This window comes from Chiloscyllium plagiosum, unplaced genomic scaffold, assembly GCF_037043375.1.
Source record: "Chiloscyllium plagiosum isolate Xiang-an unplaced genomic scaffold, Cpla_swu_hap1 HiC_scaffold_35, whole genome shotgun sequence".
Lineage (NCBI taxonomy): Eukaryota > Metazoa > Chordata > Chondrichthyes > Orectolobiformes > Hemiscylliidae > Chiloscyllium > Chiloscyllium plagiosum.
Genome location: NW_028270173.1, coordinates 29,293,786 through 29,320,667, shown reverse-complemented (window position 1 = coordinate 29,320,667; position 26,882 = coordinate 29,293,786). Strand labels below are relative to the sequence as shown.

The following is a 26,882-nucleotide window of genomic DNA, read 5'->3' as shown; positions in this document are numbered from 1 at the left end:
AAAGGTTAATGACTGGGGAACATAGAATGAAGGTAAGGGGCAGGGAGGTTGAGAGGGGAAGTGAGGAATTTTCATCTGGAGGGTGGTGGGAGTCTGGAACTCAGTGCCTGTCGGGCTAGTTGTAGGGGCAGAAATCCTTTAAACCTTTCAGAAATATTTAGAGATGCGCTGGCAAGTCATGGAGTACTAGGGTATGGGCCAAGTGATGGAAACTGGGATGATAATAGTTCAGGCTGTGTTTCAGACCAGCACAGACTAGATGGGCCAATGGGCCTTTTTGTGATCTGCGAGCCTCACTCAATGACTCTAAGCTGCAACGTGGCCTTCTATCCCTTTCTTACCCCATTGTCTACTCCCAGTTTGCAGTGTTCTAGATTGGACTTGTTTTTGTGTGTGGGATGTGGTCATCGCTGGCTGGGTCCAGCATTTACTGCCCGTCCCTAGTTGCCCCTTGAGAAGGTTTCCCAGGGGTGTGCTGCCCTCGCTGCAGTCCATGTGCTGAACCCTCAGGGAGGGGATTCTGAAAGCAATCTCCCACCAAGTGGGCTGTAGGTGGGCTGTCGGCCTCTCACCATCGCCGCGTTTGCTTTAGTCTTTCCATTTGATATTTCCCCGATTGTACATGGGTGTCACATCGCAGAATTCCTCTCCAGATTGAACACTGAGATTACAGCCAGAGTCAGGATCACCGGATCCATCTGCTTTTTAACAAAGACGGGAATTCAACGTGTCCGTATCAGAGCCGAGAGTCTGATCTGTGGATGTGACACTGATCGCGTGCTGTCCCTGCCCTGGGAGTGTGTGATGGGGAACAGTGTAGAGGAAGCTTTATTCTGTATCTAACCCTGTGCTGTCCCTGTCCTGGGAGTGTTTGATGGGGACAGTGTAGAGGGAACTTTACTCAGTATCTAATCCCGTGCTGTCCCTGTCCTGGGAGTGTTTGATGGGGAACAGTGTAGAGGAAGCTTTATTCTGTATCTAACCCCGTGCTGTCCCTGTCCTGGGAGTGTTTGATGGGGACAGTGTAGAGGGAACTTTACTCAGTATCTAACCCCGTGCTGTCCCTGTCCTGGGAGTGTTTGATGGGGTCAGTGTAGAGGGAGCTTTACTCTGTATATAACCCTGTGCTGTACCTGCCCTGGGAGTGTTTGATGGGGTCAGTGTAGAGGGAGCTTTACTCTGTATCTAACCCCATGCTGTCCCTGTCCTGGGAGTGTGTGATGGGGGACAGTGTAGAGGAAGCTTTACTCTGTATCTAACCCCATGTTGTCCCTGTCCTGGGAGTGTTTGATGGGGACAGTGTAGAGGGAGCTTTACTCTGTATCTAACCCCGTGCTGTCCCTGTCCTGGGAGTGTTTGATGGGGACAGTATAGAGGGAGCTTTACTCTGTATCTAACCCCGTGCTGTCCCTGTCCTGGGAGTGTTTGATGGGGACAGTGTAGAGGAAGCTTTACCCTGTATCTAACCCCATACTGTCCCTGTTTTGGGAGTGTTTGACGGGGACAGTGTAGAGGAAGCTTTACCCTGTATCTAACCCTGTGCTGTCCCTGTTTTAGGAGTGATAGATGGGGACAGTGTAGAGGGAGCTTTACCCTGTATCTAACCCCGTGCTGTCCCTGTCCTGGGAGTGTTTGATGGGGGACAGTGTAGCGGGAGCTTTACCCTGTATCTAACCCCGTGCTGTCCTGTTTTGGGAGTGTTTGATGGGGGACAGTGTAGAGGAAGCTTTACTCTGTATCTAACCCTATACTGTCCCTGTCCTGGGAGTGTTTGATGGGGGACAGTGTAGAGAGAGCTTTACCCTGTATCTAACCCCGTACTGTCCCTGTTTTGGGAGTGTTTGATGGGGATGTGCTTGTTGCTCCTTTCTGTCATTGCTGGGTGAGAATGAAGAAGCCCTCTGTAGTTCTCAGTGCAGAGGAGATGACTGCAGCAAGATTTGGGCATGGTCTGGGCTTTGTAGTATCTCCCGTTGCCTGTTGCTTGTTTGTTCGCACCTGCCCACACAGTCAACCCCAACCCTGAGACACTTAAAAAAAAGCCCTTTGATTGAAGAATACATTCCTTTCCCTGGACCGAGGGAGAGGAACTGCTAATTACACTGAGCTGACCTCTCTCGCGTGTCACTTTCCAGCACGACACCGAGTGAAGCCACACAGTTTAACCCACTGCTTACCCAGTGTTCACATGCAAGCAGTTTCACGCTGTCAGATCCAGGGGAGCTGGGGAGGGGAGGGTTCCTGGGGGGTATTGCTGAGGATCTGGACTAGAATGAGTAAATTATACAGCCGAGTAACAGAGTGAGGCTGGAGAGGAGGAATTGATGAGTCGTATTTTGCAGGAGTAGGATTTATGTCAGTATTTTTTTTAACTCATCTGTGAGTATTGCTGGCTGGGCCCAGGGTTTATTGCCTGTCCCTCGGTGCCCCCTTGAGAAGGTGGGGTGGGGGGGGAGGTGAGCTGCCATCTTGAACCACTGCAGTCCACCTGCTGTGGGTTGACCCACAATGCCCTGAGGGAGGGGATTCCAGGGTTTTGACCCAACGACAGTGAAGGAACGGCCGATATATTTCCAAGGCAGGATGGTGAGTGGCCTGGAGGGGAACTTACAGGTGATGGTGTTCCATCTATCTGCTGCCCTTGTCCTTCTAGATGGAAGTGGTGGTGGGTTTGGAAGGTGCTGGCTGAGGATCTTTAGTAGAGGGTACACACTGCTGCTACTGAGCGTTGGTGGTGGAGGAGTGGATGTGATGCCAATCAAGTGGGGGCTGCTTGTCCTGCATGGTGTCAAGCTCCTTGAGTGTTGCTGGAGCTGCCCCCATCCAGGGCAAGTGGGGAGTATTCCATCACCCTCCTGACTTGTGCCTTGTAGATGGTGGGACAGGCTTTGGGACAAGATTAGAGCGGTGCTGGAAAAGGACAGCAGGTCAGGCAGCACCCGAGGAGCAGGAAAATCGACATTTCGGGCAGGAGCCCTTCATCAGGAATGAGGCTGGGAGCCTCAGGGGTGGAGAGATAAAGGGAGGGGGGTGGGGCTGGGGGGGGGGCGAAGGTACCTGAGAGTAAAATAAGTGGATGGAGGTGGGGGTGAAGGTCAGAGAGGAGGGTGGAGTGGGTAGGTGGGAAGGAAGTTGGAGAGATGGGACAGGTCATGGGGACGGTGCTGAGCTGGAAGTTTGGAACTGGGGTGAGGTGGGGGAAGGGGAAATGAGGAAACTGGTGAAGTCCACATTGATGCCCTGGAGTTGAAGTGTTCCGAGGCAGAAGATGAGGCGTTCTTCCTCCAGGCGTCTGGTGGTGAGAGAGCGGCGGTGAAGGAGGCCCAGGACCTCCATGTCCTCGGCAGAGTGGGAGGGGGAGTTGAAATGTTGGGCCACGGGGCGGTGTGGTTGATTGGTGCGGGTGTCTCGGAGATGTTCCCTAAAGCGCTCTGCGAGGAGGCGCCCAGTCTCCCCAATGTAGAGGAGACCCCATCGGGAGCAACGGATACAATAAATGATATTGGTGGATGTGCAGGTAAAACTTTGATGTGTCAGGAAGTGAGTTACTCACCACAGTGTTCCTCGCCTCCACCCTTCTCTTGTTGTCACTGTGTTTATGTGGTGAGCCCTGTTGAGTGGTTGGCCAATGGTAACCCCCAGGATGTTGATGATGGTGGAGTCGGGGGCGGGGAGGGGGTGCGGGGTTCAGTGGTGGTAATCATTAACACAGCGAGCTGGGAAGGGCCGTGGGCTGGTATTGGCGGTGTTTGTGGGGTACCAACACTGTGGTAGTGCGGGACGTCAGCCTGGGTGCTGCAACGGGGATGTTGGAGTGGGAGGAGCTGAATTCATACGTATCGGGAGGGGTCAGGGGGGAGTTCAGTCAGGGCGATAAGGGAAGGAGTTACTGGGAGTCTTTTCAAGGGAGCTGGATTGATATGCTGGGGTGGAGGGTGTTTGCTCCAGGCAGGAAGACAGAATGGAGCTGCGGGGTCGGTTGGGGGGGGGGGGGGGAGGAATTACTGAGTCCCAGTGCGAGGGAGTCAAAGGAGGTGCATTCAGTCACACGGTGTGATGGGCGGGGGTGGGGGTGGGGTTGGAGGTACTGAGGGTTAGAATGAGGGTCACTGGATTAATCAGAGGCACAGTCAGTAACACATGGCAGGGAGCTGGTTGCAAGGCCCTGTTACTTTCCCGATGCCACCGCCACACCCAGAACCCTAGTTCCACTGCAGTTTTGCCAGATTTAGAGCGAAAGCGTGGATATTCCCCAGGCGTTCCTGAATGAAGGCAGGTCAGAAATTGCTCATGACCTCTCTCTCTCTCTCTCTCTCTGTAAATTGCTGATTGCGAACCTCGGGGATGCCCTGATGTGGAACGAAATCTCCCTTCCCTGGAAACCCTCCAAGTCGGGCCTCGCTTCGGCGGTTACATATAATGAGCTGCTCTCCTCATTAGCATGCTGATAACCAGCACAACGTCCAGAACGGCTCCAACCAGCTTCCCAGCCTTTGGAAAGCGAAAGGTGTTTGTCGAAGCGTTACCACGGCAACGAAGGCAGCGGCGGCTGAGACAACCACCGGCCTCCCGAAAGCAGTTGGACGATACCAGGGCTGGCCCAGGGCTATCATCACCAGATCTATTAATCCCGAGACCCATCTAGCAGGGAAACAGACCCTTCGGTCAAACCAGTCTGTGCACCCCCCCCCCCCCCCCCCCCACCATAACCCCAAACTAAACTAGTCCCACCTGCCTGCTCCTGGCCCACATCCCTCCACACCTTTCCTGTTGATGTACTTATCCAAATGTCTCTTGTACATTGTAGCTGTACCAGCACCCACCACTTCCTCTGGACCTTCACTCCACCCTCTGTGTAAAGAAAAAGATGCCCCTTATGTCTTTTTTAAGTCTCTCCCCTCTCGCCTTAAAGATGTGCCTCCTAGTCTCGAAACCCCCCCCCCCCCCCCATCCTAGGGAAAAGACAACATTCCTGATGAAGGGCTTTTGCCCGAAACGTCGATTTTGGGCCAAATGGCCTGTTTCCACACTGTAGGGACTCCATGACATGGGTGTTGGGCCCATATCGAATATCAGCGGGAGACAGTCGCCGTTACTCCTGCCTGGTGTGGGAACCCGAAGAAATTATGACAAGGGTTGATAGCGGGCAGAGGGGGGAGAAAATTGGAGGTGTAGTGGACAGCGAAGAGGGTTACCTCAGATTACAACAGGATCTGGACCAGATGGGCCAATGGGCTGAGAAGTGGCAGATGGAGTTTAATTCAGATAAATGCGAGGTGCCGCATTTTGGGAAAGCAAATCTTAGCAGGACTTATACACTTAATGGTAAGGTCCTAGGGAGTGTTGCTGAACAAAGAGACCTTGGAGTGCAGGTTCATAGCTCCTTGAAAGTGGAGTCAGATAGGATAGTGAAGAAGGCATTTGGTTTGCTTTCCTTTATTGGTCAGAGTATTGAGTACAGGAGTTGGGAGGTCATGTTGCGGCTGTACAGGACATTGGTTAGGCCACTGTTGGAATTACATGCAATTCTGGTCTCCTTCCTATCGGAAAGATGTTGTGAAACTTGAAAGGGTTCAGAAAAGATTTACAAGGACGTTGCCAGGGTTGGAGGATTTGAGCTTTAGGGAGAGGCTGAACAGGCTGGGGCTGTTTTCCCTGGAACGTCGGAGGCTGAGGGGTGACCTTATAGTGGTTTACAAAATTATGAAGGACATGGATAGGATAAATAGACAAAGTCTTTTCCCTGGGGTTGGGGAGTCCAGAACTAGAGAACATAGGTTTAGGGCGAGAGGGGTAAGATATAAAAGAGACCTAAGGGGCAACTTTTTCACGCAGAGGGTGGTACGTGTATGGAATGAGCTGCCAGAGGATGTGGTGGAGGCTGGTACAATTACATCATTTAAGAGGCATTTGGATGGGTATATGAATAGGAAGGGTTTGGAGGGATATGGGCTGGATGCTGGCAGGTGGGACTAGATTGGGTTGGGATATCTGGTCGGCATGGACAGGTTGGACCGAAGGGTCTGTTTCCGTGCTGTACATCTCTATGACTCTTTGACTCTATGTGGCAAACCTCAAATAGGGCTTCTGCACAGCCAGAAGAGGTGCCACGTAAATGCAAGTGCACGACAAATTCTCCCCGTATCTGCGTGGGTTTCCTCCCACAGTCCAAAGATGTGAATTGGCCATGCTATACTGTCCCATAGTGTTCAGGGATGTGTAGGTTAGGTGCATTAGTAAATATAGGGTAGGTGGATTAATCTTCGGAGGGCTGGTGTGGGCTAGTTGGGCCGAAGGGCCTGTTTCCATGCTGCAGGGATTCTACAATCTTGTGTGAGAGTCACAGTGGCAGGTGTGCAGCACAGGAAGAGTTAAACCTCACCTTCCACCCCCCACCCCCCCACCCCCCCTCCTCTCCAGCTGCTATCCATTGGCACACAGCTGCCTCTTTGTTATGCTAAAGTGCAAATCTGTCAGGAGAAATTAAATGTACAGAATGTTGAAATGAAATGGGTTTTTTAATGAAACGGGGTGGGGAACAGGGGCTGGGAGGAGCGTCTCACTTTCCCACGCAGCTTTCACTGGCCTCTGAGTTCACTTAAACAGAACCTGCCCCTTGTGTGGGTTTGGGGGGTGGGCAGCTGGGGGGAGCACCTGGCAGACTGGGTCTCCCACTGCCTCAGCTCTCGTTCTAGTAGAGACGAGTAAAGCCCCCTGGCCCCTTCCCCAGTTACTGCCCCCTCCCCCTTGCCCCCAGTTACAAGGGAGCTGAGGGGGGGAGTGGGGGCATTTCTATTCAGGTCGCAGGGTGGCTAGATGGTTCCAAAAGTCTAACACTTCCCCTCGAATACTCCCTGCGCTCTGAATGTCCCTGGCGGATTTTTATTTTAAGCCCCCATACCCTGCTGGTACCCACCCCCCGCCCCCCCCATCAGTCTTGTCTGTGTTAGAGACGGCCTTTGGTTTGTTCAGAGAGAGTCAAACTCCAGTGATTGTCTGTTTCCTTGATGTGCAGCCTGTTACCTGCTCTCCAGGGCATCGGCTGTGAGGAGAGGCTAAATAGGCCAGGATGGTTTTCACTGAAAGGACGGTGACCGGGAGGAGACCTGATTGTAGACATCTCCACAATTACGAGAGGTGGAGACGGGGGAGGGGGGGGGTGGGGTGGGGGGGATAGTCAGAGGCCTTCCCCTCCCCCCCCAGGGTTGAAGTTTCAATTACAAGGGGGCCACAGGTTCATGGTGAGGGGGGTGGGAGGTGTTTAAAGGAGATGTGCGAGGGAGGGTTTTCATGCAGAGCTAGGAACATGAAACACACTGCCAGAAGAGGTGGGGGAACATGGGCAACATTTAGGAGGAATCTGGATGGTTACCTGAACAGGGAGGGAGTAGAGGGGTACGGGCCGAATAAGGGCAGATGGTTTGTGTTGGAGTTCAGTTAGGGCATGATGTTCGGCACAGGCCTGGAGGGAAAGGCCCTGCCTCTGTGCTGTACCCCTCTTTCGTTCTCTTCTACTGTACAGAACCGAACGGCATTTGTGACTGTGTACATACGCAAGGGTGTTTTTTATGAATAAAGTATATTTTTGAAATAAAAAGAAATCAGAATTTTTTGATGTCCTCATTTAGATCACCTCAAGGTTCCTCGTCCCTTCTTCAAACGGTGTGTGTAGACACCCTTCCCTTCACCCTCCTGGGTGCACCTCTGTGCTTTTTATTTCATGATACGGTGACCGGAACTGCAGGCATTAATCTATATATCTAGCCAAGGTTCGATACAGGCTGAGCAATAACTTCCTTACGTTTCAATTCAATGATTTGCAATAACTTTGCTAATCTGTGGCTTGACTTGCCAAGATTTCTTTGTCCTTCAATCCCACAGACACATCCGTTTTCCAACTCATATTTTTTTCCCACCAAAATGCACTACCTCGGCTTTATCGACGTTGAATTTCATTTGGCAATTATTGGTCTCCCTGCTAAAGGAAAGATGTTGTGAAACTTGAAAGGGTTCAGAAAAGATTTACAAGGATGTTGCCAGGGTTGGAGGGTTTGAGCTACAGGGAGAGGCTGAACAGGCTGGGGCTGTTTTCCCTGGAGCGTCGAAGGCTGAGGGGTGACCTTATAGAGGTTTATAAAATCATAGATAGGATAAATGGACAAAGTCTTTTCCCTGCGGTTGGGGAGTCCAGAACTAGAGGGCATAGGTTTAGGGTGAGCGGGGAAAGATATAAAAGAGACCTAAGGGGCAACGTTTTCACACAGAGGGTGGTACGTGTATGGAATGAGCTGCCAGAGGAAGTGGTGGAGGCTGGTACAATTGCAACATTTAAGAGGCATCTGGATGGGTATATGAATAGGAAGGGTTTGGAGGGATATGGGCCAAGTGCTGGCAGGTGGGACGAGGTTAATTTCGGATAACTGGTCAGCATGGACGAGTTGGACCGAAGGGTCTGTTTCCGTGCTGTGTATCTCTGTGACTTTATAAGCTGGTCAGCGTAATCTGTTACAAGCCATCTCATTACCGACTGTCCCTACACCCCCAACGCGACCTCACCCACAAAATTGTAAATTGTGTTTCCAATTTCAAAGTTCAAATTGTGAATACAGAACAGAAAAAGCTGGGGGAGGAGGGTGAAAACTCAGCCGTTCACAAACCCGAACCATTTTATTTCGCTCAGCTCAGTCTTTCCTGTTTTGGTTTAACGTTCAGATCTCCAGCATCCACCGTTCCCTGCTTTTGGTTTTCGATGTGTTAACATTATGGAACACAACTTCCCACCTTCTGCATAACAAACCCTTTCGTTCCCATTTCTGGCTTAAACCGTGAGACACGGGAGACGAATTAGGCCAGTCGGCCCATCGGGTCTGTTCCTTCTCCCCATAATCCTCGCCGGGGAGCCGTTACTAACCAGGAATCCGTCCATGTCTGTCTAAAATGAGTTGGCCTCCACAGCCCTCTGTGGTAATGAGAGCCACGCTTTCACCTCCCTCTTGAGACCAGCAGCCCATTCTGCTGTCTGTCTGCTTTGTGACTCTACCTTCTTTCACCTTACGCGGTCGTCTCTTATGGAGCGCCTTATTGAAGGCCTTGCTAAAAGCTCTGTAACTCACAGAGAGTCGGACAGTACAGAAACTGGGCATAACCCGAAAGCCAGCCAGTCCCACCTGAACATCCCTGGCCCGTGGCCCTCCAAGCCTTTCCCGTTCATGTCCGTACCCAAGTGCCTTTTAGGTGTCGCAACTGGGCCCGCACCCAACCACTTCCTCTGGGAGTTCATTCCACACGCGAGCCAGATAATTACATAGAACAATACAGCGCAGAACAGACCCTTCAGCCCTCGATGTTGCGCCGACCTGTGAACTAATCTAACCCCGTCCCCCTATACTATCCCATCATCATCCATGTGCTTATCTAAGGATTGTTTAAATCTCCCTAATGTGGCTGTGTTGACTACATTAGCAGGTAGGGCATTCCATACCCTTACCACTCTCTGAGTAAGGAACCTGCCTCTTAAATCTATCGCCCCTCAATTTGTAGTTATCCCCCCTCCTACAAGCTGATGTCACCAACCTAGGAAAGGGACTTTCACTGTCTACCCGATCGAATCCTCTGACCATCTTGTATGTCTCTATCAAATCCCCCCCTTAGCCGCCTTCTTTCCAATGAGAACAGGAATTCACTAAGTCTCCTCTTCTAACCTCACCCAGCTTGGAGTACAAGGGCAGTGGGTACACGGGGAAAACCACCAGCTATGAGTTCCCCTCCAAGCCGCTCAGCGTCCTGACTTGGGAATGTATCTCTATTCACTGTCAAAACCCTGCAATGGCATCGTGGGTTTACCTACAGCACGTTGGGGGTACAGCTGTTCGAGAAGGAAACTCTCCCCCATCTTCCCATGGGTAATTAGGGATGGGCAATAAATTCTAGGCCCAGCAAGTGCCAGCACCCTCCTCTGCCTGGCTGGACCCGCCCTCACCTTCGCCATTAGCTCCTCCCACTTCCTTCAGGTGGGAGCGGTGGTCATGGGTACCCGCACGGGCCCCAGTTATTCCTGTCTCTTTGTGGGACACGTGGAGCATTCCCTTTTCCAACCCTACTCCGGTCCCTCCCCTCAACCCTTTCTCCGGCTCATCGACGACGCCATCGGTGTTGCTTCCCTCTCTCGCATCCGGAATTGGGAAAAACAAAGACGATCGATTCCGTTTCTGATTTTCCACCACGACCTGTGACCCATCCCTGACTCCTCCCTTCCCTGCCTCAGGGCCTCTGCTTACATTTCCGGGGGATAGGCCAGCCGCCGGTATCCACGGCAGACCGGCTAGCTCCCACGGTTACCACGTCCTCTCAGCCTGTTTCCATTCCACCCTCCGTCTCGGTTCTGACGGTGCCAACCTCCACGGGGGAGCCTCAGAGAAGGTGACCTCCCCCCTCCATCAAGGATCCCCCACCATTGTGGTTGATGGAGCCTTGAGCTGTCTCCGACCCATCTCCCCTGGCTTTGGCCCTCAGCTCATCTCCACCCTTCCTCAGCCGTGACAGAGTTCACCTCGTCCTCGCTTACCACCCAGGGGCCCAGGCACACCTTCACCTGCACCGCACACAGTTGGACCGTCCGCATTTGCTGCTCACAGCGTGGTCTGCTCTACCCTCGGGGGAAACAAAGCGCAGGCTGGCGTTCTGCCCACCAAAACAAAAAAGCCACTGAGCCTACCGTCACCTGACACTTCAACAGCCCGCCCTCCCCGTTCCCTGGCCAACATCTCGGTCTCAGGCCTCCTCCAGGAATCTCAGCTGAAAGGACAGCACTTCATCTTCCTGTGTGGGGAATGTGGATTTCACCAGTTTCCTCATTTCCCCTCCACCCCACTTTATCCCAGCCTCATTCCTGATGAAGGGCTTTTGCCCGAAACGTCGATTTTCCTGCTCCTCGGATGCTGCCTGACCTGCTGTGCTTTTCCAGCACCACTCTGATCTAAACTCTAATCTCCAGCATCTGCAGTGCCCACTTCCGCCTACTTATCCCAGATCCAACCTTCCGACTTGGCACCGCCCTCTTGAATGATCATACCTGTCCATCTTCCTTCCCATCTATCTGCTCCGCCCTCCTCTCTGACCTATCACCTTCTCCCAACCTTCATCCTTTTCCCCCCACCCAGCCCCAACTGCCTTCCATTTAACTCTCAGACCCCTTGGCTCACAGCCACATTCCTGATGAAGGACATATGCTTGCAATGCTGACTCTCCTGCTCCTCAGATGCTGCCTGACCGGCTGTGCTTTTCCAGCACCACACTGTTGAGACTTCAGGAAGCAAAATTGAGTTCAGTTTCAAGGTTACGCACCTCATCCCATACCTATTACTCACCCCCACGCCCTCAGGCCCTGTCCTGACACATGGGCTGCCTACAGCAAAGCCAGTCCCTTCCCACCTACTCACTGTCCCCATTATCAGTCCCGCACTTTCCCGAGCTTACTATTAACCACGGTTTGTCTTCATGTCTCTCTGGTACCACCTCCCAATTCTCCCACCATTCTCACACACTCTCACACACACACACACACACTCACACACACACACACTCACACACACACACTCACACACACACACTCACACATACACACACACACTCACACACACACACTCACACACACACTCACCCATACACACACACACTCACACATACACACTCACTCACACACACACACACTCACACACATATGCACATACACACACACACTCACACACACACATACACACACACATACACACACACACTCTCACACACACACTCACACACACATGCACACACACACTCTCACACACATGCACACACACACTCTCACACACACTCTCACACACACACACTCACGCACACACACACTCACACACACACACACACACACACACTCTCACACACACACTCACACACACACTCTCACACACACACTCTCACACACACACACTCACGCACACACACACACACACACACTCACACACACAGACACACACACACACTTTCGCACACATACTCACACTCACACACACACTCACTCACACACACACACACTCACACACAGACACACACTCACACACACACACTCACACACACACACATACGCACTCACACACACACTCACACACTCACACACACACACGCATATACACATACACACACACTCATCCACACACACACCCTCACACACACACACACTCACACACACTCTGACACACACACTCACTCACACACACTCACACACACACACACACACACTCACACACACTCTCATACACACATACACACACACACACACTCACATACACACACACGCACACACTCACACACAGACACCCCCTTGCCGTCACTGCTATCAGTTCTGAAGCTGGCTCACGGAACATAAAGCGTTAACTCTGCTTTTTCTCCATTGATGCCACCAGGTCCTGCTGTGGTGTTCCAGCAATTTCTGCTTTTGTTTCGGATTCCTGACGTCTGCAACTCTTTCCCTGATTTTAATTAAGAACAGCCCCTTGCTGCAGTCCACTCCTTTAATGCGGTAGAAAATGCAATAAGGTTGGTCAAGACCAATTTCCCTTTCAGTAATCCACACTGACTATCGATTGTTATATGGCTTACATCTACCCTCAGTTTCACACGGTTTCCATTATCTTACCTGTGACTGACATTAAGCTGATCAATAATTCCATGGATATGTTCTATCTCTCTGCTGAACATTAGAATTATACTAACTGTCCACAAGTTCCCTGGCGATGTAACTTTTCCCGATGAATTATTGAACACATGTGGGAGTGCCTCTGTTGTCCCTCCCCAAAATTCTTGTACCGTGCACGACCTGCCTTTATCCCCGCCTTCTGTCTGTGCTGTTTATTCAACACATCCTCACTTCCTTTTGCTTTAAGTGCACTGATCTCATTATTCATCTCCTCACTCAATGCAGTATCTCCCTGGTAAATATGGAATAATTGTGCAACGTTTCTGCCAACTCCTCGTCCTGTTCATCATCTTAACACCACTCACAGCCCTTTCATTATTTATCGATTTGCCTGTAAGACGCGGGCCAATTTTGTTTCAACATGCCTTGATAATTTAATTTCGGAGTTCCTCTTGCATTTTTAAACTTCTTTCCTCTCTGGATTCTCTCTTATCCAGCCTCTTTTGACTTGGTATATGTCTTTCCTAAACCCTCAACGTTTCCTCCATTCAGCCAGAGTCCTGTGCGCTGTTCAGTCTTTCAGCAGAATAATATCTTGCCCTGTGTTCTGTTGAGAGCCCTTGTGATGTCCCCCAGTGTTGCTCGACATTGCTCTCAGTCAACATGGTTTTCCAAAGGTGCCCATTTTTCCCAATCCATTCACTTGGTTTTCAGCAGACGCACATCACCATCTTAAAGGTGTTGATCTTGTTGAGGGCTGCTGGAGCTGCCCAGGAGAGAGAGAATGGGTAAGTTCAGGTCAGGGCTAGTTTCTTTACTCAGAGGAGGAGGGGTGTGGAACGTACTGCCTGCAACAGTAGCAGACTCACTACGTTTATGGTCATTTAAATGGTCATTGCATAGACACAAGGATAGAAATGGATAGATTGGTTCCACAGGTCAGCGCAACATCGAGGGCCGAAGGGCCTGTACTGCGCTGGAATGTTCTATGTTCTATAATGAGAGGGTGGTGTAGACCATCATGTGACAGTAACGTCAGCGGTCATCTGCAAGAAACCGGGATGAAAGGATGGTACGGTATGTACTAGCGAGAGATGATCCCGTCGAGAATGGACATGGGTACAATGGTGTAAGTAAAACAGTTTGCAAAATGTCAGACAGCAGTCACACTGGGAAACTATTGCAGCTACAGACGACCTAGATGAAACCAGGATCACTGTCCATCTCCAACGTGCAGAATAAGATCTCAGCCACTACATACTTGGTTATCGAAATCCATCCTGTGACTCGTGACTCCATGCTCTCCGGGCTGTTCCCCGGGACACACACCGAGACAGACATCGACTGTGCCTGGAGGACCGTCACCTCGGTGAAAGACCCCCTTTGTTCTGCCCGAAACTTGTGGGTCTTCCAGGGCAAGGAGTTGACCATGACCGAGTGTTGTAGACTGGCCCATCCCAAGGTCCAGGCCTACGCGCTGAGGGACACACTGAAGCTTGGGGCAGCTGCTGCCAAGGGGCAGTGGGGAAAGGCCACCGTCTGGGGTCTTCCTGCTGAAGGTAAATGGGGGTCCGTTCAGTTATTGGACCCTCCCCCAGTGCCTCAAATACAGCCTGGTTCAAGTAAGAGATGGTTTTGGTTTGTTTGGATAGAATCAAACTTTCCTTGACATACTACTGTACAGAACCGAACTGCGCTTGTGACTGCATGTGCATACAGAGATACTTTTTACGAATAAAGTATATTTTTGACATTTTAAAGAAAAGCCACTAAACTCTCGGCAACAGACACCAGAGAGCAATCCTGACTCAGGCCTTGGGGCTGACTTTGAGGGGTCGGGAGGCGAGTTACCCCCCCTAGAGAGCTCCCAGCCTCTGACCCGCTCCTGTCGGGGTATTTATACGGCTGGGTCAGTTAAGAATCTGGTCGATGGGAAGACCCAAAGTGTTGGGGATTCCGTGACAGCGGTGCTCTTGAGTATGAAGGGGTGATGATTAGATCCGCTGTTGTGGGAGACGGTCATTGCCTGACGCTGGTCAGACCAAGTTGGAACGTTACCTTGTCCAGGCTTTCCCAATGCTTTCCTTCAGTATCTATGGAGCCATGAACATTAATGGGCAATCCACCCAGTTGTGACTTTAAGAATGGATGGGGGGTGTTGGGGGTGGGGAAGGGTGGGAGTTGGGGAAAGGTCATCGATAAAGGCGCTGACGAGGGTTGGATTTGGAGTGCTACCCTGACGGACTGCGGCAGGTTTGTACCGGAACTGAGAGAGTTCACCTCCAACAAGCACAAATGTGCCAGGTATAATTCCAGCCCCCATGCAGTGGGAGTGAGGCCTTGTAATGAGATCGGACTTGTGACACTTCGGAATTCTTTGCCCCCAAAGGGCTGTGGATTAGATTGGATTCCCCTACAGTGTGGAAACAGGCCCTTCGGCCCAACCAGTCCACACTGATCCTCCGAAGAGTAACCCACCCAGACCCATCTCCCTCTGACTAATGTACCTAACACCATGGGAAAATTAGTGTGGGCCAATCCACCCGAACCTGTACTAAACAAAATACAGGATTATGGAAACATCAGTGCAGGGTACTGAGGTGAGGCTAACAAATTTTGAAATAAAAATTGATGCGACTGAATTACTGGAACAGTCGATAAACCCTGCCCCCATTTATTTCACTGAGGGTCCAATGTTTATTAGTAGAGTGACCACTCTCCACTGGACATTGATGGCTCCCCTGTGGAGATCATGAAGTGCGCCAAAGGTCTTAGCGTCCACCTGGCGGAGAGTCTCGCCCAGACCCTCAACACCAGCTGCATAGCTAGGAAATCCCAGCAGCGTCTTCTACTTTCTGCACAGGCTGAGGAAAGCCCACCTCCCAGCCCCCATCCTCCCCACATTCGACAGAGGGTTCATTGGGAGAGTACTCTGAGCTACTGCATCACTGCCTGGTTCGGGAATCACACCGTCTCGGATCATCAGACCCTCCAACGGTTACTGAGGATAGCTGAGAGGATCATTGGGGTCTCTCTCCCCTCCATTACAGACAGTTAAACTACACGCTGATTCCAAAGGCATTCTAGCACACTGTTCTAGAACAATGTATGATGTAGTGATATTGTACTGACCTAGAACAGCATATAATGCTGTGTGATATCACACGGATCTTGAACACCTTGTAATGCAGCATGATATCAGCCAGACCTAGAACAGTGTGTAATGCTGTGTGCTATCACACTGATCCAGAACAGCGTGTAAAGCTGTGATATCACACTGATCTAGAACAGCATGTAATGCTGTGATATCACACTGATCTAGAACAGCATGTAATGATGTGTAATATCAGCCTTATTTAGAACAGTGTGTAATGCTGTGTGATTTCACACTGATCTAGAACAGTGTGTAATGCTGTGATATCACACTGATCTAGAACAGTGTGTAATGCTGTGATAGTACACTGATCTAGAACAGTGTGTAATGCTATGATAATACACTGATCCAGAACAGTGAGTAATGCTGTGATATCACACTGATCTAGAACAGTGTGTAATGCTGTGTGCTGTCATGTTGATCGAGAACAGTGTGTAATGCTGTGATATCACTCTGATCTAGAACAGTGTGTAATGCTGTGATATTACACTGATCTAGAACAGTGTGTAATGTCATGATATTACACTGATCTAGAACAGTGTGTAATGCTGTGCGCTGTCACACTGTTCTAGAATAGTCTGTAATGCTGTGTGCTGTCACACTGATCTAGAACAGTGTGTAATGCTGTGTGCTGTCACACTGATCTAGAACAGTGTGTAATGCTGTGTGATTTCACACTGATCGAGAACAGTGTGTAATGCTGTGTGCTGTCACAGTGATCTACAACAGTCTGTAATGCTGTGTGCTGTCACACTGATCTAGAACAGTGTGTATTGCTGTGTGCTGTCAGGCTGATCGAGAACAGTGTGTAATGCTGTGTGCTGTCACACTGATCTAGAACAGTGTGTAATGCTGCATGCTGTCACACTGATCTAGAACAGTGTGTAATGCTGTGTGCTGTCACACTGATCGAGAACAGTGTGTAATGCTGTGTGATTTCACACTGATCGAGAACAGTGTGTAATGCTGTGTGCTGTCACAATGATCCAGAACAGTCTGTAATGCTGTGTGCGGTCACACTGATCTAGAACAGTGTGTAATGCTGTGTGCTGTCACACTGTTCTAGAACAGTGTGTAATGCTGTGTGCTGTCATGCTGATCTAGAACAGTGTGCAATGCTGTGTGCTGTCACGCTGATCTAGAACAGTGTGTAATGCTGTGTGCTGTCACACTGATCTAGAACAGTGTGTAATGCTGTGTGCTGTCACGCTGATCGAGAACAGTGTGTAATGCTGTGTGCTGTCACGCTGATCGAGAACAGTGTGTAATGCTGTGTGCTGTCACTCTAATCTAGAACAGTGTGTAATGCTGTGTGCTGTCTCCCTGATCGAGAACAGTGTGTAATGCTGTGTGCTGTCACGCTGATCGAGAACAGTGTGTAATGCTGTGTGCTGTCACGCTGATCTAGAACATTGTGTAATGCTGTGTGCTGTCACTCTAATCTAGAACAGTGTTTAATGCTGTGTGCTGTCACACTGATCTAGAATAGTGTGTAATGCTGTCTGCTGTCATGCTGATCTAGAATAGTGTGTAATGCTGTGTGCTGTCACGCTGATCGAGAACAGTGTGTAATGCTGTGTGCTGTCACGCTGATCAAGAACAGTGTGTAATGCTGTGTGCTGTCACACTGATCTAGAACAGTGTGTAATGCTGTGTGCTGTCACACTGATCGAGAACAGTGTGTAATGCTGTGTGCTGTCACACTGATCTAGAATAGTGTGTAATGCTGTGTGCTGTCTCCCTGATCGAGAACAGTGTGTAATGCTGTGTGCTGTCACACTGTTCTAGAACAGTGTGTAATGCTGTGTGCTGTCACGCTGATCGAGAACAGTGTGTAATGCTGTGTGCTGTCACGCTGATCTAGAATAGTGTGTAATGCTGTGTGCTGTCACGCTGATCTAGAACAGTGTGTAATGCTGTGTGCTGTCACACTGATCTAGAACAGTGTGTAATGCTGTGTGCTGTCACACTGATCGAGAACAGTGTGTAATGCTGTGTGCTGTCACACTGATCTAGAATAGTGTGTAATGCTGTGTGCTGTCTCCCTGATCGAGAACAGTGTGTAATGCTGTGTGCTGTCACACTGTTCTAGAACAGTGTGTAATGCTGTGTGCTGTCACGCTGATCGAGAACAGTGTGTAATGCTGTGTGCTGTCACGCTGATCTAGAACAGTGTGTAATGCTGAGTGCTGTCACGCTGATCTAGAACAGTGTGTAATGCTGTGTGCTGTCATGCTGATCGAGAACAGTGTGTAATGCTGTGTGCTGTCACGCTGATCTAGAACAGTGTGTAATGCTGAGTGCTGTCACGCTGATCTAGAACAGTGTGTAATGCTGTGTGCTGTCACGCTGATCGAGAACAGTCTGTAATGCTGTGTGCTGTCACACTGATCTAGAATAGTGTGTAATGCTGTGTGCTGTCACCCTGATCGAGAACAGTGTGTAATGTTGTGTGCTGTCACACTGATCTAGAACAGTGTGTAATGCTGTGTGCTGTCACACTGATCTAGAATAGTGTGTAATGCTGTGTGCTGTCACGCTGATCTAGAATAGTGTGTAATGCTGTGTGCTGTCACGCTGCTCGAGAACAGTGTCTAATGCTGTGTGCTGTCACGCTGATCGAGAACAGTGTGTAATGCTGTGTGCTGTCACACTGATCGAGAACAGTGTGTAATGCTGTGTGCTGTCACAGTGATCTAGAACAGTCTGTAATGCTGTGTGCTGTCACGCTGATCTAGAACAGTGTGTAATGCTGTGTGCTGTCACACTGATCTAGAACAGTGTGTAATGCTGTGTGCTGTCACACTGATCGAGAACAGTGTGTAATGCTGTGTGCTGTCACACTGATCTAGAATAGTGTGTAATGCTGTGTGCTGTCTCCCTGATCGAGAACAGTGTGTAATGCTGTGTGCTGTCACACTGTTCTAGAACAGTGTGTAATGCTGTGTGCTGTCACGCTGATCGAGAACAGTGTGTAATGCTGTGTGCTGTCACGCTGATCTAGAATAGTGTGTAATGCTGTGTGCTGTCACGCTGATCTAGAACAGTGTGTAATGCTGTGTGCTGTCACACTGATCTAGAACAGTGTGTAATGCTGTGTGCTGTCACACTGATCGAGAACAGTGTGTAATGCTGTGTGCTGTCACACTGATCTAGAATAGTGTGTAATGCTGTGTGCTGTCTCCCTGATCGAGAACAGTGTGTAATGCTGTGTGCTGTCACACTGTTCTAGAACAGTGTGTAATGCTGTGTGCTGTCACGCTGATCGAGAACAGTGTGTAATGCTGTGTGCTGTCACGCTGATCTAGAACAGTGTGTAATGCTGAGTGCTGTCACGCTGATCTAGAACAGTGTGTAATGCTGTGTGCTGTCATGCTGATCGAGAACAGTGTGTAATGCTGTGTGCTGTCACGCTGATCTAGAACAGTGTGTAATGCTGAGTGCTGTCACGCTGATCTAGAACAGTGTGTAATGCTGTGTGCTGTCACGCTGATCTAGAACAGTGTGTAATGCTGTGTGCTGTCACACTGATCTAGAACAGTGTGTAATGCTGTGTGCTGTCACGCTGATCTAGAACAGTGTGTAATGCTGTGTGCTGTCACTCTAATCTAGAACAGTGTGTAATGCTGTGTGCTGTCACACTGATCGAGAACAGTGTGTAATGCTGTGTGTTGTCACGCTGATCGAGAACAGTGTGTAATGCTGTGTGCTGTCACGCTGATCTAGAACATTGTGTAATGCTGTGTGCTGTCACTCTAATCTAGAACAGTGTTTAATGCTGTGTGCTGTCACACTGATCTAGAATAGTGTGTAATGCTGTGTGCTGTCACGCTGATCGAGAACAGTGTGTAATGCTGTGTGCTGTCACACTGATCTAGAACAGTGTGTAATGCTGAGTGCTGTCACGCTGATCTAGAACAGTGTGTAATGCTGTGTGCTGTCATGCTGATCGAGAACAGTGTGTAATGCTGTGTGCTGTCACGCTGATCTAGAACAGTGTGTAATGCTGAGTGCTGTCACGCTGATCTAGAACAGTGTGTAATGCTGTGTGCTGTCACGCTGATCTAGAACAGTGTGTAATGCTGTGTGCTGTCACACTGATCTAGAACAGTGTGTTCTGCTGTGTGCTGTCACGCTGATCTAGAACAGTGTGTAATGCTGTGTGCTGTCACTCTAATCTAGAACAGTGTGTAATGCTGTGTGCTGTCACACTGATCGAGAACAGTGTGTAATGCTGTGTGTTGTCACGCTGATCGAGAACAGTGTGTAATGCTGTGTGCTGTCATGCTGATCGAGAACAGTGTGTAATGCTGTGTGCTGTCACTCTGATCTAGAACAGTGTGTAATGCTGTGTGCTGTCACACTGATCTAGAACAGTGTGTTACACTGCCCAGATCTGACCCAGTGTAGAGGGGTTGCTGAGGGGTCATAGTGGGGAGTAGACCCCTTGGAGAACACATTGGGCTCTCGCTCCCCCAACATCTCACCTCGCCTGAACCCAATCCCCCAGCAGAGCGATAACACTCTGCCCTCCCTCCAATATCCTCCAGCAGCGGCAGATCAGCGCTTTGTGCAGTGAGCTAGAAGTGAGTGATTATTCTCCACCTCGATGCCAGTATTAAATAACAATCCTCTCAGCCTTCGGTGCTGCAGGAGCTGTCCCAGAGCACAAGTAAATCTCTGAGCCTTGCTCCGTCCCGCTGACTCTGCAGCACTCAATCAAATTACTGCCTCCGGCTTCTACTTAAAAGCACATCAAGGCAGGAGAGGTTGGCTGGCTGCAGCACTGACGCCAAACGGCAGATCAGTCAATGGAAGTACGCACTCGCTTCACCTGGGCCCTCCATTAGTTTCTCAGCTGACATCCTTTGATGGTTGTGTAAAGCCTCACTGCTCACCCTGGGGAGACACATCAGGCGCTGCGGCATGATGAAGACAGTCAGGAATAAATCTATCCCTCTTTTCTGTAATGGTGGTGGGGGGGGGGAAGAGTTCTGCTTAGAAATCCGTCGTGCAGGGGCACAGCAAGAGGCCACTCTTCCCCTTGCCCTTGTGCCATCCCTTTGGGACGGCTAACTGACTTAACCCCACTCCACAAACTCCACCCCCACTCTGTCACCCCCTTCTTAAATATTTCATCAACCCTGCTACCTTTGAAGCAGTTAGCTGCGCAAAAACAAAAAAAGAATAAAGTCAGCTCAAAGGAAAAACAAAATCCCCTCCAGTTCTCCAGAATGTACCGGATGGTAGCTCCATACGCCCCACCTTGACCCCCCCCACTCCCCCTCCCCCCCCACCCACTCCCACCGCCATCCCTCCTGAGACCCCGAGAGACCGTGAGTCCCTCTGTCCCCTAGCTTCTGACACATTCAGCAGGATGGACTCTCGCGGTAGCGTCCTTACCTCTGGTACACCGAAGGCCCGAGCTCTGAGGCAGTGGCTGACCGTTTCCAGATCTCTGTACTCGATGGTGCAGAGGTGAGCACCTCCATTCAACCAGAGAGAGCGCACAAAGGCTGAGGGGGAGATGCTTGCAGGTTTTGGGGAGCGGCTGCGCACTGCTCTGTGGTGAGCCAGCATGGACCGGATGGGCCGACTGGCCTACTCCAGCGCCATGCTGAATCTCGGGCTCTCCGGGGACTCATTTGCCTTTGAATAGACTCTCCTTCACCTTGGTCCTGATGACCAACGTAGTAAATAAAGAAAGCAGGATGGGTTCAAATCATCAGACAGCCAACCTGTGGAAGTGAGCTCACCTTTGACCTGCGTGCATCAGTTTAGATCCGTGGCGACACTCGTCTGAAAACACTATCGCTCAAGTACCATACACTGTGCGGTACTGTCCAGAAAGTGGTACCATGGAGTCACCCTCTAAACGTTCGTTTTCCTCAATTCATTTCCACCATGTGCATACAATTTAGGGTGGGTCTCACGGCACCAAGGACCCGGGTTCGATCCCAGCCTCAGGGCGACTGTCTGCGTGGGGTTTGCACCTTCTCCCCGCGTCTGTGTGGGCTTGCCCCGGTTTCCTCCCACAGTCCAAAGGTGTGCAGGTCAGGGTGGACTGGCCCATGCTCAATCGTCCAAGGTGGGTTAGTCCCGGGAAATGCCGGGTGTGAGGGGAATGGGTCCGGCTGGGATGCGTGTTGGCGTGGACCCGTTGGGCCATATGGCCTTCTTCCACACCGCAGGGACTCTATGCCCACCGACGGTGGGCACGCCAAAGGGCAATCAGATTTTGATCGTCTGTGTTTTTGTAACCTCCAAACCCTGACCATTCCTGCCTGGGTCACCCACTCACCACCCGAAATCAAAAACCCCTGAGCTCAGGGCAAACTAGGCAGCCCCCGCTTGGACTCATGCTGAGCCTGGGTCTGCCTTCTGACCCTACACTGGCATCCTGTCCCGTAATGCCTCGATATTAAAATCAAATCCCTCTGCGGCTTGGTTTTCTCTTCGTGACCTCTGAGCTGTCCAGCCAATTCCCAGGCCCTCTTGTCTATTTAAGTCAAGTGTCAACTACAAGGCTGTCGGTCTGGAGTTACATGTAGGCCAGGCCAGATAAGGATGGCAGGTTCTTCCCTAAAGGATTGCCAACAATCAATCGATAGCTATCATTAGATTCTTAATTCCACATTTTATTTTGAAAGTTAAACTCAAGCTCTACCATGGCAGGATTTGCACCTGGGTCTCTGGACTAACTGCCCAGTGATAACACCACTAGGCCATCGCCTCTGTCTTATCCGCCTTGAATCAATTTAAAGACCGAGCTCCCACTACTTCCTGGGGGGACATATTCCACACTTCAACGACCCCCTGAGAGAAAATATTTCTCCTCACTTTTGACTTTTCTCCATTAAAATACTCCTTAAAGCATCACTTAACAGTCCTGAAGTCTCCTCACGTTGCTCCAAGTCAAACTCCTGTAAAGTATGTCTTTTGATTTGTTTTCCTGTGTGGAAGGTGTTATACAGATGGAGGTGGCAGTTGTTTAGTATTTTGACAGCCGGTTGTAAAGGCAGATGGAGTTGATCCTTGTGGTATCCCAGTGGAGGGTTGCAGTATGTCCAGCTCAGACAAAGTTGCGCTGTTCTAACCAGGTGAAGTGACTTCCCACTTTTCCCATTTTCGGTACATCCCAGCAGGATTCTGTGGTAAAAGGAGGCTGTGCTTGCCAATCCAGCAAGTGTTGGACTGTTTCTCATGCTTTGACGCACACAGACACACACGTAACACACACGCCACACACGCACACAGACACACATACACACATGCAACACGCACACACACAGACACACATACAACACACACACAGACACACACAGGCACACACACAGACACACACATACAACACACACAGACACACGCACACACAGACACACACACACAGCACACACACAGACACACAGGCACACACACAGACACACACATGCAACACACACACACACACAGACACACACACAGACACACACACACAGCACACACATGCAACACACACAGACACACAAACACACACAGACACATACACAGCACACACACAGACACACAGGCACACACACAGACACACACACAGACACACACACACAGCACACACATGCAACACACACAGACACACACACACACACACACACAGACACACACACAGACACACACACACAGCACACACATGCAACACACACACACAGACACACACACAGACACACACACACAGACACACACACAGCACACACACAGACACACACATGCAACACACACACACACACAACACACACAACACACACAGAGACACTCGCACAGACACACACACACAAACACACACAACGCACACGCAACACACAGACACACACATACCACACACACGCATACAACACACACAGACACAGACACAGACACAAACACACACAGATACACACACATACAACACACAGGCACATACACAGACACTCGCACAGACATATACACACGACACATACACAAACATGCATGCAAACACACACACAACCACACGCAAACAAACACACAGACAGACACACACACACAAACACTCACACAACACACACACATGCGTGCGTGCACACACAAGTGCACATACACACCCACACACAACACACACAGCACCCACACGCACATACCCACAATACGCACACAAATGTTTCCCTATAAGATTTTTTTTAAAAACAGGAACATTGTTTATTGCACTGAATGCCCAATTAAATCGCTCCAACATCAAGACCAGGAATCCTATGCCCCACCACATCTTGGATGGATTTCCAAATGGATGGTTGACCTATTGGCCACATTATGGCTAGCCCTCCCTGTGCTAGCCATGGTAGCACCCAGGGTTCCTAGCTCAGATGCAGAACTCAGCCATCCTCGGTCAACAAGCCAAGATTGTATAACGTGTCCTTCTAACTTAACGCGCTGAGCAATGCATCACTAATCATCTGATTTTCACTCAGGGTGGAGCCAGGCTGCTGGGTTTATTTTTATCAATCTCTCCTCAGAAGGAAGCCTGAAGCCTTCACATTAAATCAGGGAGAACTTTGTGAAGGAGAAAGTAATTGTCATTACGTGTGTGGAGATGATTTCATTTTAAATTAATGAATGAGAGGCCAGGGTTTAACAGATGGCACCGCGACTGTTGAACTAGACACAGGGGAGAAGGTAGTGAAATGAGAGAGAGAGAGAGAGAGAGAGAGAGAGAGAGAGAGGAGATAGAGAGAGAACTGAAAGAGAGAGAGAGGAGATAGAGAGATAGAGAGGAGAGACAGTGGGAGAGATAGACACAGAGAGAGACAGAGACAGAGGGAGAGAGACAGAGAGAGAGAAAGAGGGAGAGCGAGAGAGAGATGGAGGGGTAAGAGATAAGGAAGGGACAAATTGAAACAAAGCAGCAGAGGTGAACCAGTTGACTAAGGCTGTAGTCAGTCTTGCCTCTGAGCTGGATTCGAATTACGATGGGGGATTTTAGCAGACCGTGCCAGAGTGCTAGTGAGTCAGAGACTCAACATGGCGCTAGAATGGGGCATTCGGCCCATCAGGTCTATGCCTACCCTCTCTACCGCAACCCCCGCTCCCCTGCCCAGGCCTGTAAGTGGGGTCCCCTCAGCTCTGCACCCAGGAACTGGGTGATGCTGGGCTCTGTATTCCAGCCGCCCCTGAGGGGGATGTGACATCAACAGGGCTGAGGTCTCCACGGCTGAAACTTTCAAACCAAGGTCTCCTCTGCCTTTTCAAAAGATTACACAGTCCGCCAAATTTTTACTCGCCGAGTCACTATCAGGAGAAGGAATTCTATAACACCAACAAATGGGTCGGAGTTTATGATACAACCGGGGGAAAAAGTCAAGTATTCGATTTGGATATCAACATAGCAGGTTTTAGTCAGTAAGTTTGCAGATGACACCAAAATTGGAGGTGTAGTGGACAGCGAAGAGAGTTACCTCAGATTACAACAGGATCTGGACCAGACGGGCCAATGGGCTGAGAAGTGGCAGATTGAGTTTAATTCAGATAAATGTGAGGTGTTGCATTTTGGGAAAGCAAATCTTAGCAGGACTTATACACTTAATGGTAAGATCCTAGGGAGTGTTACTGAACAAAGTGCAGGTTCATAGCTCCTTGAAAGTGGAGTCACAGGTAGATAGGATAGTGAAGAAGGCGTTTGGTATGCTTTCCTTTATTGGTCAGAGTATTGAGTACAGGAGTTGGGAGGTCATGTTGTGGCTGTACAGGACATTGGTTAAGCCACTGTTGGAATATTGCGTGCAATTCTGGTCTCCTTCCTATCGGAAAGATGTTGTGAAACTTGGAAGGGTTCAGAGAAGATTTACAAGGATGTTGCCAGGGTTGGAGGGTTTGAGCTACAGGGAGAGGCTGAATAGGCTGAAGTCGAGAGTGTGGTGCTGGAAAAGTGCAGCAGGTCAGGCAGCATCCGAAGAGCAGGAGAATCAATGTTTCGGGCAAAAACCCTTGGATAAGAGTTGAGCACATTGCTGTGGGTCTGGGGTCACATATAGGCCTGACCAAGGAGTGTCCTCGACAGAGCATTAGTGAACCAGATGGATCTCCGCATTACCTTTGCTCAGAGCTGAGAGACTGTCACCATAAAGAGAGCTCAAACAGACTGTGGCTCTTTTCCCTGGGGTGAGAGAGGGATGGAGGTGTAACACAGAGTCAGAGAGATGTACAGCACAGAAACTAACCCTTCGGTCCAACCCGCCCATGCTGACCAGATAGCCCAACCCAATCTAGTCCCACCTGCCAGCACCCGGCCCATATCCCTCCAAACCCTTCCTATTCATATACCCATCCAGATGCCTCTTAAATGTTGTAATTGTACCAGCCTCCACCACATCCTCTGGCTGCTCATTCCATACACATACCACCCTCTGTGTGAAAAAGTTGCCCCTTCGGTCTCTTTTATATCTTTCCCCTCTCGCCCTAAACCTATGCCCTCTAGTTCTGGACTCCCCCACCCCAGGGAAAAGACTTTGTCTATTAACCCTATCCATGCCCCTCATGATTTTGTAAACCTCTATAAGGTCACCCCACAGCCTCCGACGCTCCAGGGAAAACAGCCCCATGACAGAGGGTCTTCAAGTTCTACGTCATTCTGACTTTCACCTGCGTCGCTTTCCCTTCTGTTCCGTAGGATCAGAGACGAGGGAAGCTGGCCAACAGCACGCTGGGTGATCGTACGCTAAGAAAGCAGCTCAGTACCACCTTGTTAAGGGGGATTTAAGGTCAGTGTTGCAAGTCTTGCCCCTGAACCCCCCCCCACACCCCCACCCTGCCAGTGAGAGAGGCCCGATCGGGTGAGAAGTGGAGTGCCTCTATCCAAACAAGATGGTCACCCGCTCTGCACTGAGTTGACCCCTGTCCGTTTGATCAAGACCTGTTATTGCTGTAGGAGTGACGGAGGAAAATAAAAAACAGTTGACCCAAAAGCGTGAAACGACACTGACCCCTTCGGGAAACGGCGGCTAATGTTCATGGGACTGGCATCGACAGAAATGGAGTTTGCCAGTAACCTGGCAGTGAAGGGAAACTGGCTCT

At 50.1% G+C, this 26,882-nt stretch overlaps 1 long non-coding RNA gene across 1 annotated transcript in view; it reads right to left on the bottom strand.

Annotated features, from left to right (window-relative positions):
* The window catches only part of LOC122541354 (uncharacterized), a 42,642-nt gene extending 29,902 nt beyond the window's left edge, over nucleotides 1-12,740 (bottom strand). The window contains exon 1 of the long non-coding RNA XR_006309577.2: nucleotides 12,671-12,740. This is a non-coding gene — a long non-coding RNA (uncharacterized LOC122541354). The remainder of the gene's footprint in view (nucleotides 1-12,670) is intronic.
* Nucleotides 12,741-26,882: the final 14,142 nt, after the last annotated feature.